Here is a 12,707-nt window from a genome sequence, read left to right on the forward strand (position 1 = left end):
ATCCACCTGTCTCTGCCTCCTGAGATGAGGGTCAAAGACATGTGCCACCACACCCAGCTGAGTGACAAAATCTTAATGAGAATTTAGGACTATATATTCTCTCTGCCTTGGTTAGCTTGTGGTACCAGGAAACTCATGGACTAGGTCTCTTAAACCCCAGCTCCTTAACCTCTGGGTCCTGAACTCACCGGAAACATTTTAACAATAGGAAAAGGTTTATAACTACACAATTAGCAGGAGTTAATCTCAAACATCTGTGTGAGGACTCTGAGGTGTTCCTGGCAGCCCTTGCCTGGGTTACATCCCAGGTGCTCACTGCAACCTTGGTTCTGAATGGGCAGCTCTGGGAGTGCACGTGGTCATGCTGTGCCGTGCTGAGCAAGGTTGTCTGAGATGCCCGACTTCACATGCAGGAGCATGTCCTTCGTGATAATTTTGTTAGGAACTGAGGTGTTTTTACTGTCCACACAGCTTTCTGCTCCTATAGAAATATACTGGCGTATGAAGGAAAGCATATTCAACCTTTCCCAGCATCATTTCCCGAGTGTCTGTGTAGTCAAGCTAATCTTTGAATTGGATGGAAGGAGAATGTCTAACTGTGAAAGTGTCTGTTTGAGTTGCCGAATTTTTTCTTTAAACATTTTTTAATGGGTTTGGCTTAAGGTTAAGTAGAATTTCTAATTTCTGAGTAGCCTTAAGCACACCTTTGCTATTTTGTACTACATATTAATGTGAAATAATATTTTCAACATTATTATCAAGTCAAAATATTGATCAACTCTGAAAAGCATTCTTCAATGCTCTATGGTGTCCTGAAGCACCAAAATAATCTGCCAAGATTTAATTATCTATATAAAACCCAACAAGCACAACATCTCATTAGAATGCAAATCTGCTTTTATCTAACACATGATAAACATGTACCCATACCAAAGACTTGTTTTAAATTAACTTATTATTTACTATTAGTAAACTTTGCTCTGTATAGCTACCGTATATAACCATATACTTGGAGTTGTCTAAACATTTTTAATGACTATATCAATTGAAATGACAAGGGGTCATGGGTGGAAAAGTTGAGGCCGTACCACTCAAACATCAGAAAGTCACTTCTCAGTGTCCGGGAGATGGGCAAGTGCAGGGTGGTCAGCAGGCACACTGCTTCTGGGAGGCCTTTCCTGCAGGACAGGCCGCCGAGCTCAGGTGAGCTGCACTCACAGGGAAAGAGACACAGGCTCCCCAATGCTTCTCATACTGGCCCTGTTTGCCCCTTGGGGGTCCCACCTCCATGTCTCATGTAAACCTAGTTAATTCCTAGTGCCTGCCTCCAAGTAGCGACAAGTTTACTGTTAAGGCTTCAATGCGTGGAGAGGAAGAATGTGAAATTCAGTCTACAATACTATTCCGGAAGTCTTCCTATCTTAAAGCCTATCCGTTCCAACTGAAATACTTGGGCCAATCAGGAGGTAGAGAGAAACTCATCGGTAGAATGTGCTGCTTAAGGGGCCTTCATGTTGCACTATGAGTCAAGCTGCCTGCATTTTATCATGAGCAGGACTTTTTGTAAGCAGAAGTCATTCTTGTGCGTGAGGTTGATTATGTGGTGGTGTCCCGCACAGGTCTATGATTTGAATGCCCTGTGGTTCTGTACTTGGAAGCTCTAGAAATACAGAAGGTTGGGGTGGGCTGGAAGACACAGGCTCCTAGGGCAGGGCATCATAAGAGAAGATCCCTGGCTGCCTGGTGCCTCTGCCTTACCAGCATGGCGGACTAAAGCTGATGGGACTGCGAGCCCAAAGAAAGTTTTCCTCCCGGGGCTGCTTCTGACAGGTATGTCGATGCCACTGACACTTACGTAAGAAACCCCCATGTCTACTCACCCCCCTTTCTCCCTTTACTCCCCCCTCCTTCAACTTTTCCTTTACTTTTTGGCAGCTTACTTTTATTTTTGGTCTCATTGATATATGCTAATTACACACACAATGAGTTTCACTATGACACTATCATGTTTTTATAATGTAATTTCATCATAGTCACCCCCTCTTGTCCTCTCTTGTCTGCCTCCCACTCCTGATGGTCCTTCTCTTCCTTTCAATCCTCTTTAACTTTTGTGTCTTATTGTCTGGTTACTCAATGAATTTAAAACAGGACTATGTATACAAACATGGGTGAGGGGAATTTATAAGAAATGAGCAATTCGGGGTTGGGGATTTAGCTCAGCGGTAGAGCACTTGCCTAGCAAGCGCAAGGCCCTGGGTTCGGTCCCCAGCTCCGAAAAAAAGAAAAAAAAAAAAAAAAGAAATGAGCAATTCACCGGTGGCTTTTTCACTAAACTAATTTCTTCCTTCCTTCCTTCCTTTCTTTCTTCCTTTCTTTCTTTCTTTCTTTCTTTCTTTCTTTCTTTCTTTCTTTCTTTCTTTCTTTCTTAATTTCTTTCTTAATTTCTTTCTTTCTTAATTTCTTTCTTTCTTTCTTTCTTTCTTAGTTCCTTTCTTTCTTTCTTTCTTTCTTAGTTCCTTTCTTTCTTTCTTTCTTTCTTTCTTTCTTTCTTTCTTTCTTTCTTTCTTTCTTTCTTTCTTTCTTTCTTTCTTTCTTTCTTTCTTTCTTTCTTTCTTTCAACAGAATCTCACTAGATGGCCCAGGTTGGCCCAGAACTAAACTCAAGCAATCCTCTTGACTCAGCCCTCCCAAAAGGCCGGGTCCACAAGCATGCTCCATTGTACCCATCTCCTAGCTGCGACCTTCAGGGAACTTTAGTTAAAGTTGAAAAGAAAATCTTGAACTGAGTCCAATATTGCAAGGGTTTACATCATGGAAAGAAAGAAAAAAAAAACCACCAGGAATGTTCGCTCTGCGATCTGCTTCTTCAGCCCCCGCCGGAATGCTGCAAGTGGCAGAGTTAAGCGAAGCTGATATCGCCGAGGGGGTCCTGAGCACGGTACCAAGATGATCAAAGGAGCGACTAGCGCATTAAGATCAAAAGCCCTGGTAGTACAGACCAGGTAACGGTGGAAGGGAGATAGCCAGGGCTTGATAAGAGTCCACAAATATTTAAAAGTGTTAACACGGAGGGAAACGGGTCCTTATTTTTACCTGCCTGGGTGATAGAATCTGCACGGGCAAAGGCAAAAACCTCACAACAGAGAACTGGGTCCTGGAGACCAGGAAAGATTCACAACAGAGAAAATGGATGTTTTCGAAAAACGGAGTACAAAAAACTACATGTATTTTGTCCAAAGGAGAAACTAAAGCGCTGTGTCTGAGACTGTCTTCTTTGCCCCTGTGAGCGAGTTGCCTAACACTCTGCCTGACCGAACTTTCCACATCTCGGTGTGCTTACCAGTGACCCTGGAGGTGTTTTCTGAGTCTCTCTGCGGAGCTCTCAGCCGCAGGTTTAAGCCCAGCGAGTTGGTGGTGGTGGTGGGACCGGCTGTGGACCTTTAAGAAGAGCCCATTAATGGTTGGAGCCTATTGGGCTCTTTCTCTTGAGGTTTTTGAGCTAATTCTGCTCCAGTTGACATAAAAGTCCAGCATGTGCCCACCTGCCTCTCTCTGCAGGGCAGGATGAATTTTGGCCACTGGCACCTGCTGGTGCTCCCACTGTTATGTGACATCAGAAGAGTCCACAGTGTAGAGCTTCCCGTCCAGTTGGGGACTGAAGGCAGGATGGTGCTTTCTGTCAAGCGGGAAACTTTAGCCCAGAGGAAAAGGGAACCCTGGGAGAAAGGGAAAAAATCCTACAACACAAGGGTCTCAGCTTTTGATAGAGTCAGAGAGAGCACTGGAGCAGAGCAGTGACCAGAACTGGTTCTTGGGCAAATGCTTTCCCTGCAGGAGCTTGGCGGAGGAGGGAAACAGGACTATTTCAGAGCTGATTCCTTGGGCCATGCCCCTGCTGTCTGGCTGGTTCCCGAAGCCATGTCTGCAACTTCTGTCCAAACAGAGGTATCACGTGATCCAGCCTCCAGGACCCCACCAACAGTGCAGGTAGAAAGACTCATTCCCTGAGCCACCAGAGACCCGAGACTCACACTCAAAACCTGCCATAGACAGGAGGCCTGTTCCCGCTACCTTGTGCGGGTGACTGCAGATTTGCTCTGCAAGGGACTCTTAGCTGGTGCCTGGAACTCTAGAACTTTGGGCTGTGACACTTTCAGAGTTTTACTGGCCCTTATCATCCCACTACTAAGAGTTCAAACTTGCTTTGTTTACATTCCTCCTGACAATCCATATTTATTTTGTTTTTTGTCTTTTTGAGACAAGATTTCAATGTGGAGCCCTGACTGTCCTGGAACTCAGTCTGTAGACAGGCTGGCTTTGAACTCTGAGACCTGCCTCTGCCTGCCTCTGCCTCTGCCTCCTGCCTCTGCCTCTGCCTCTGCCTCTGCCTCTGCCTCTGCCTCTGCCTCTGCCTCTGCCTCTGCCTCTGCCTCTGCCTCTGCTGCCTCTGCCTCTGCCTCTGCCTCCCTAGTGCTGGGATTAAAGGCAATGAGCCATCACCACCTGGCCCTAGGTTCATTGTCAAGGTTATTATAGGTAACTTAGCATCTTCCTACTCTGCTATCTGCCTGCTCCATTCTTAGAGGGAGAGTGGGTAACAGGTAGGAAGATAGATGGGTCTCTGCCCTCTGACTGTTTCAATACCTTCTTCTGCTCACAGGGGTACCTGAGCTTGAACTCTGAGCCTCCACAAATGTGAACTAAATAACATTTGTGTTTTTTTCATAAGTTGGCCGTCCTTGATATTTCGTTGCAGTTACAAAACTGACTACTACTCTCTGGTAGAATATGAGTCCTGTGACAATGCCACCTAGACCTACTTAAATAGGACAGCATTTGAACAGTTGCTGTCATTTGTGTTCATGTGTACCATGTGCTTTTTAAGCATATGTACTTTAGGGTCACAGAGTTATAAGGAGCAGGAGTACATTCAAGGCGCTCTCATCTCATCAAAGAGAACTTGGATGAGGTCTCCAAATGCACAAGCAAGACGCAGCGGCAGAGTGGAGAGTGAACCCTTTGCTCACTGGAGTGGGGCCTGCTGCACACAGGGAGTGTTGTAGAGCTGGTTGCTTTCAACAGGAACCTTCCCTTAAAGAAAAAGGAACCGTAGAAAGTCTTATGGAAGGACCACAGGACAGGGTTCCCAGGTTCCCATGGTTACAAAACAGCAAGCATCTGCTGGGAGAGTTGAGCGGAGCTGCCCCCAGGCCGGAGTGGGATTGCTCCTGCTGCAGCAGCCCATATTGGTTCACCAAACCGGACAAGCACTGCCCTCACCTACCTAAGGAGTTACTGGCAGTTGATTACCTCAGGGAGAAAGATACTTGGGTTTTTAAGAACGCCGCTCCTGGTAAGAGTGAACTCTATCTAGCAGAAAGGTACACGTTCAAAGGTATGCGAGTGGCACTGATTGGCCTAGATGGGTTTTTAAAAGTTTTTGTAAGAGAAAAAGGATTGGATGGTGGGTCTGGGAGGAACATGATGAAAACAGATTACAGAGAATTCTCGAAGAGCTAATCAAAGAGGGGGAAAGAGCAGCACAGTAGTTTTTATTAACAAGTCTTGGGCTTTTTTTCTTTTTGTCAGATTCTTGAATTTCTATACTTCTACCTCTGATAGGGCAGTGTTAAAAATAAAAGCCAGGTCTGTGAGAGTGTAATGCTGTCTTACAGGACCATGACCTTGGATCTGGGTCTAAGTGGAAGTCAGCCCAACCTTCTGTTTTGAACCCAGTGAGATGCTTGGGTAGAGAAAGTGCTCATTCTTACTGATGTACAGCACCTCTGTCCAACCCCCCCACCCCCATCACCTCACTCCTACATGGAGCAAACCCTGAATGAGCAAGAACCTTGATGGCTGTTGGGAGCCAGGTCCACCCAAGGCCCTGATGTATGGGGGACGAATGTAGTTTCTTGTCTAAAAGCAGGAATGTGCTTGGCAAGACCAGTTATGGCCTAGGGTTAGGGCTTTGGGGGAGCTGTGACTTTGGATCCTGAGAACCCAACTCTTCTCACAAAGAGCTGTGGTTACCAGTCCCAAGGCTGTGTACGCTGGTTTGTGACACACTTGAGATACCCTTTGTTCCCTTTGTGCAACATTGTTTGGTTAGCTTCCTGCAACATTGTATGACAGTTTTCTGCTGACTTTGCCCCTTTTCCCCACTTTCAATACATATATAAGATGCTGTGCTTCTTAATAAACTTGCTGGTGGGAACTTGTGAAAGACTAACTATGGTGGTTAGTATATGCTCGGCCCAGGGAGTGGCACAATTAGGAGGAGTGGCCCTGTTGGAGTAGGTGTTTCACTGTGGGCATGGGCTTTAAGACCCTTATCCTAGCTGCCTGGAAGCCAGTATTCTTCTAGCAGCCTTCAGATGAAGATGTAGAACTCTCAGCTTCTCCAGCACCATGCCTGCCAGGATGCAGCCATGTTCCAGCCTTGGTGATAATGGACTGAACCTCTGAACCTGTAAGCCAGCCCCAATTAAATGTCATTTTTATAAAAGTTGCCTTGGTCACGATGTCTGTTCACAGCAGTAAAACCCTAAGACACCATCTGATCCCAACTCTCTTAGTTTATTTATTTTCTCATCTCCTAGTCCTCTCTCTCAAGAACCTGTCACTGAAGAATGACCAGGTCAGATGACATTCTAACAAGTCTTTGGGGGCATTCTTACCAAATGAAGTATGTTAGAAAGTTAGGATCATGGTGATTTCTTCTGATCTAAGTGGGTCCAATCAGATGGCAGCCACAATTCCTACTCTGTTGGATAGCTACGAGGCCCTTGGAGATGAGCTCACTGGGGACAGTGGGGAGGCTATAGCATAGTTTTCCCTTCAGAAAGCAGAGTGAAAACGGAAACCAATGGAATTCCTTGTACTTGGAGACCTAGGTCAGCGCTGAGAAGAAAGGCAGCCATGTAAGGATGCCACCACACTTTTAAAGCGTTCATCTCCCTCACTGTGTGTGTCACTGTCTCTATAGAGACTTTTCGCAGCCATGTAAGGATGCCACCATACTTTTAAAGTGTTCGTCTCCCTCACTGTGTGTGTCACTGTCTCTATAGAGCTTTTCATAAGTTTATAGCACACACCTTGTCCGTGTGGTGGTTTGTGTCCACTGTCAATTTGACAGGTTCTAGAATAACCCGGGAGACGAGCCTCCTGGCACACTTGTGAGGAGTTATCTAGATTAGGTTAGCCTCCGTGCATGCGAGTGACAAGTTATCTTGATTAGGTTAATTGAAGTGGGAAGGCACACCCTAGGAGGGTGGGAGGAGGGTTGTAGCATTCCATGGGCTTGAATCCTGGACCACATAATAGAGGAAAAGCTAGCCAAACAGCATTTATCACTTCCTGACTGTGGGTACCATGTGAGCAGCTGCGGAAAGATCCTGCTGTAACAACTTCCCCACCACGGTGGACTGCACCCTTAGTCTATGGCCAAATAAACCCTCTCTTCTGTAAACTACTTTTATCAGGGTATCTTATCAAGTAACTAATACATTATATAACTTGTTTTTTTCTTTTAAGACTCAAAAACAGCACACACACACACACACACACACACACACACACACACACACACACACACACATCTTCCTGTACATATCAACCTCATTTCATCTTATAGGTATAAGGTGTACATTTCCTGTTTTCATTGTTAACATATTGGAAGATACTTTCTACCTCATTTCGGTCCCACAAGGGGTGCCATTAGTTGAGAATGTCCCCAAAAGTTCACATCTTGGAAACTTAATCCCTGGGCTGGAGAGATTGCTCAGTGGTTAAGCACTGACTGGCCCTAAGTTCAAGTCCCAGCAACTACATGGTGGCTACAACCATCTGTAATGGGAGCTGATGTCATCTTCTGGTGTGTCTGAGGACAGGGACAGTGTACTCACATACATGAAATAAATCACTTAATCCCTTTATTCATATGCTGATGCTATTTAAAAGTCAGGCAGAGAGGTAGTTAGAAGAAGACACTGTCACAAAGACAGACTGTCCTGGCAACCCCGTAAGAAGGAAGAGACCAGGACTGGCAGATGGCTCTGCCATGCCATGTGTCTCTACCGTAGAGTGATGCAGGGCAATGCTGAGCAGACGCTGCTTTAATGCTCTCCAGTTTCCCAGCCTAAAGAGATAGGAGCCAAATAAACTTCTTAATAAATGGCCTGGACCCAGCTATTTTGTCAGAGCAACAGAAAGCAGGCTAAGTCTGGAAGTATTTGTCTCCTGGAAGAGAGTAAAGATGGGTCATTGCGATCACTCCTGAGGCCACTGGCCTGGCACCCTGTTGACCTGACCATCCACAGCAGGTTGGCTGATGCTCTTCAGAAGACTGTGATGAGGAAGGAGACGTGCTCTTTCAAAAGGAAAACGAAACATTTTCCCCTCCCTTCTTTTTTTTAATCAAAGAGATACTCACCCCCCCTCCGTGGATGCAGGAGTAAGACCTAAAATAATGATGGAATGTCTTGAAATATCTTCAAGTTGGTGGGGGAACTAGGAGAGCCGCAGTCATAGTTTGTCCATTTGTTTTGTGGTTACACACAACATCTCTCTGTTCTGACCTTTGGAAGCCACTCATGAGGCACCCATGATTCCCCAAGCCTCCTCTGATCCCCTAGTGGCCAGTCTTCTGTCTGTACCCCATCTCCAGGGAGCAGACTCCATTCTAGGGGGGCACAGATTAGGCCCCCTGAGTCTCAAGTAGCTGCCTTTCTCTGTGGTATATTCTAGAAGGTGGGCCATGCTGCTGGAAGGAGGGTGGACAGGAACAGGCTTGTGTCAGTGCTCCTCCACCAGAAATCTGAGCCTGGCTAATCTCCAGTACTTGAGAAAACATAGTTTACCACTAATCTGCAGCTGCACCGGGAACCTATGATCAAGCTCATGTGCCCTCCCACTTGGACTCAGATCCTGTTCCTTACAAAATGATGAACTTGTCTGAGCTGTGTCAAAGGTGCCCTGATCTCTCAGCCTGATTTCTATGACAAAAAGCTCCGTGGCAGAGAATGCCTCTGTGTGAGGCACCAGAGTGACTTCTAGTTTTCTCCAACCAAAAACAGAGACAAAGCTGTTGTTTCCTCTGCCAAACAAATCATGACAGAATGGACAAACTTCTAACCCCTTAGACACAGCAGCCTCAGAATCACAGTGGGTCATGTACAGTCACACTATTCTGAACACTTTTATGAGCCTACCATTGAGTATGCCAAGCACCTGTGTTCTTATGCATGCAAAGCTCTTCAAATGCAGAGCAGAGGCCTGAGTGGTGACAGGCCTGCAATCCTAGGACCTAAGAGGCTGAGGCAAGGGTATCCAAGGTTCAAGATCAGCCTGGGTGACTTTGTACTTCCTTAGGGCAACGATGTTTCTCTCACCCACTAAAAAATTAGAGCTAAAGCTATTTTTTTTTGAAACCAGTGTTCTTTAGGTGTGCAATGTGGGAATTAAATCCAGGGCCTTATCCATGCTAGGTTCACACTCACTACATCCTAGCACAGTCTTGATGCACTAAATAGTTAGTTTGCTGCCTCCTGTCAGCATGGTTCTGATCTACAATGTATACGAGCCCTGTGGCCTAGGTACCCTGCTACGATTCTCATCTTACCTATTCCCTAAAGGCCCATGCTGTCCTTGAGAAGTGGTATCACCCTTAAGAAGTAGGATCTATTGGGAGGAAGTTAGGTCATTGGGGTCATTCCCTTGAACAAGCTATTGGTACCCAGCCCCAACCCTTGTTTGTTTCTGAGGTTCTTCCATTGCCGTCAATGTACATTGATGCTAACAAAGGGTAGGATCTTTAAGGCATCATTGGGAGCACTGCCCTCAGAAGAGGCTCATGTAGTTCTCAAGGGGACCCACCATTTCCTACAAGAATGAGTTGTAGCAGAATGAGCTTAGCCCCTAAGTCCTGAGGTTCCTTGTTTTGCCTGTGACCTCCTCTGTAATTGTGATATCTCCAGAAAGCCCTTCTGAGAGCTGGGCAAAGGCAGTGCTTCTAAATATGACTCTGAGCTGAATTCACTCCTCTTCTTCAGTCAGCACTGCTACCTACTTACTGTGTCATCGTGACAGAACATGGGCTTCATCTTTTTGTTTAGCTGAAATAACCAATTACAGCTAAAGCCCACCCTTACAGCTAGCTGGGCAAACCAGCCTAAAGCAGAGATCCCCCCACCTCCACCTTCTAAGCCACTTAGGCCAGTTCTGAACTCTCAAATTCTCACAGCAAGCACTTTATCGACTGAGCCTCCTCCTCCTCAGCCCAGAGTGATATGCCATTAAATCAAAACTTGAAAGAACATAATTCCCAGTATCTGCTCACACAGTGTTTGTACAAACAGAATCAAAGTGAGTGTTGATAGCTAGGAAATGATAAAACTGCACGTGAAACACATATCAAAATGAGAAGTCTTATCTGGGTAGTAATGATGATTGCAGAAGCCCTGTGGTGTTCGAAGGACTTCTAGTTCCCACAGCCCTGGGTGAAGAGCTCCAAATGTATCATCGTAACACCATGACACAAACAGAGAGCCAAAAGTTGGTGACTTTTCTAGATCCACCAATGAACAAGTTCTGAATTCACAGAGCAAACCTGTTTCCCCAGTTTGATAATATATGCAGATTCAGCCTTGCCACATCTGCTTAACTGAGACAGATATCACCCGAGCCCGGAAGACTGAGGAACGCCTAGGTGATGTCTGGGTGGTTTTCCAGAAGCTGTGTGTAGATTTGTGTGTTAAAGACCCAGGGAAGATCACCCTGAGGGAAGCATCACATCATCTTGGGTTTTACCTTCAGAAATCCCCACAAGGTTCTCACAGAGACAAGAGGAAAATCTTTTGCATTTGGGGCAGAGAGAGGGGCCTGCAAATATCCTAACTATAGACGTATAATCTCCATCAGCCCCACCTGCCTTCCGAAGATGCTGTGTGGGACCTTACCTGTCCCAAAGGAAGAAGTACAACCCTCCCAGGTCTGCCAACCCTGTAAAGCTTTTCCTGAAATCTCAGAAGTACTTGTGGAATTCACAGGGCAGGGATGCAGGCTGCTGACACCTGAACTCCAGCAATAAAACACAGGAAGCTTCCCACCACATCAAAGGCGTTAGGAAAGTAGTGGTGGATTACACAAGAAAGCTGCAAGACCATGGAAGGAGTTCCTGAGGGTGCCAGACCTCCATCAAGAGAAAACAAAGCAGGGATGTGAGGAAACTGAGTTGAGTGCCTGCCATAGAACACAGTAAATACACCGAAAAAGCCTAACCATCTACCTTCCCGTCACCTCACACATGTGATTTTCAGCAATTGACTGATTGACTGAATAAAATGACAAGGCATACTGAAAGACAGGAAAGAAACAGTCTGAAGGAGACAGGGTAGCATCAGAATCAATCAAGTGAAACAGCCATCCAAGCTGTAACAAACGAGTAATGGGGATTTTAAAGGAGAAAAAGAAAAAAGTGCAGAAGAAATGTTTAAAATAGAAACAGGAGCCAGAGAAACAACCTTTGCTGTTCTTGCAGAGGACTGAAGTGCGGTTCCCAGATCCTCACTGGGTGACACACAGTTACCTGTAACTCCAGCTCCAGGGGATCCGACAACCTCCTTTGGCCTCTGCAGCCACCTGCACTCCAGTTCACACAGACACACATGGACACATGCACACATGTGTGTACACATAATTAAAATAAATAAATAAGGGGGCTGGAGAGATGGCTCAGTGGTTAAGAGAACTGACTACTCTTCCAGAGGTCCTGAGTTCAAGTCCCAGCAACCACATGGTGACTCACAGCCATCTGGAATGAGATCTGATGCCCGCCTCTGGTGTGTCTGAAGTTAACTACAGTGCACTGATATATAATAAATAAATAAATCTTTAAATAAATAAATAAATAAATACAACCCTAAAATCTTAAATAGTTGTGTTTTATAAAAAAGACCAGGATATGTTTTATAGAGCGCGGTATGGTGAGGTGGGAGGGTGCCTCAGCGGGCCCATGCTGAGGCATCCCTTCCCCCTGAGGTACCAACTGTACAACGGGTATAGTATAGAATAGAGTTTATTTGGGGCATGGGAAGGGGAGTTGAGAAGGGAGTGGAAACAGAGAAAGACAGAGGGGGAGGGGAGTAGAGTGGTGGAGTAGCAAGGAGAGGTGAAGTGAGGTGAGAGGTGAGTCAAGCCAAGAACAGGTGGAGGGGGGAAGAGGGGGAAGAATTAGAGAGGGGCCAAATAGTCCCTTTCATAGCAAGCCAAACGTACCTGGCTGTTGCTAGGTAACTGTTGGGCAGATCGTAGAAGGAATGCTAAAAAGTAGTAATGGCTGAGAATTTTTCAAAGTTAACAAAAATCTCCAAACTACAGATCCAGAAAGCTTAGGAGCTAGCTGCCAGGAAACAACGTAGAATGAAACACCGAAACCATCTACACCCAGGCATGTCACATTCAAACAGCAGGGAAAAACAAAACAAAACAAAATAAAAAACAAACAAACCAGGAGCTGGGAGCGAGCATATGGGGCAAGCCTGTAACCTTAGCACTCAGGAGGCTGAGGCAGGAGGTGCATGGGCTGCAGGCCAGCCGATGCTGCACAGAGAGACCGGTCTAAAAACAAAATGAGATAAAAATCTAGGAAGGTGATATCAACCAAAGGCATTTTCCCGCTGAGAGACAAGGGACAGGGTTGCAAGCAG

The sequence above is a fragment of the Rattus rattus genome, chromosome 12, assembly GCF_011064425.1.
Source record: "Rattus rattus isolate New Zealand chromosome 12, Rrattus_CSIRO_v1, whole genome shotgun sequence".
Classification (NCBI taxonomy): domain Eukaryota; kingdom Metazoa; phylum Chordata; class Mammalia; order Rodentia; family Muridae; genus Rattus; species Rattus rattus.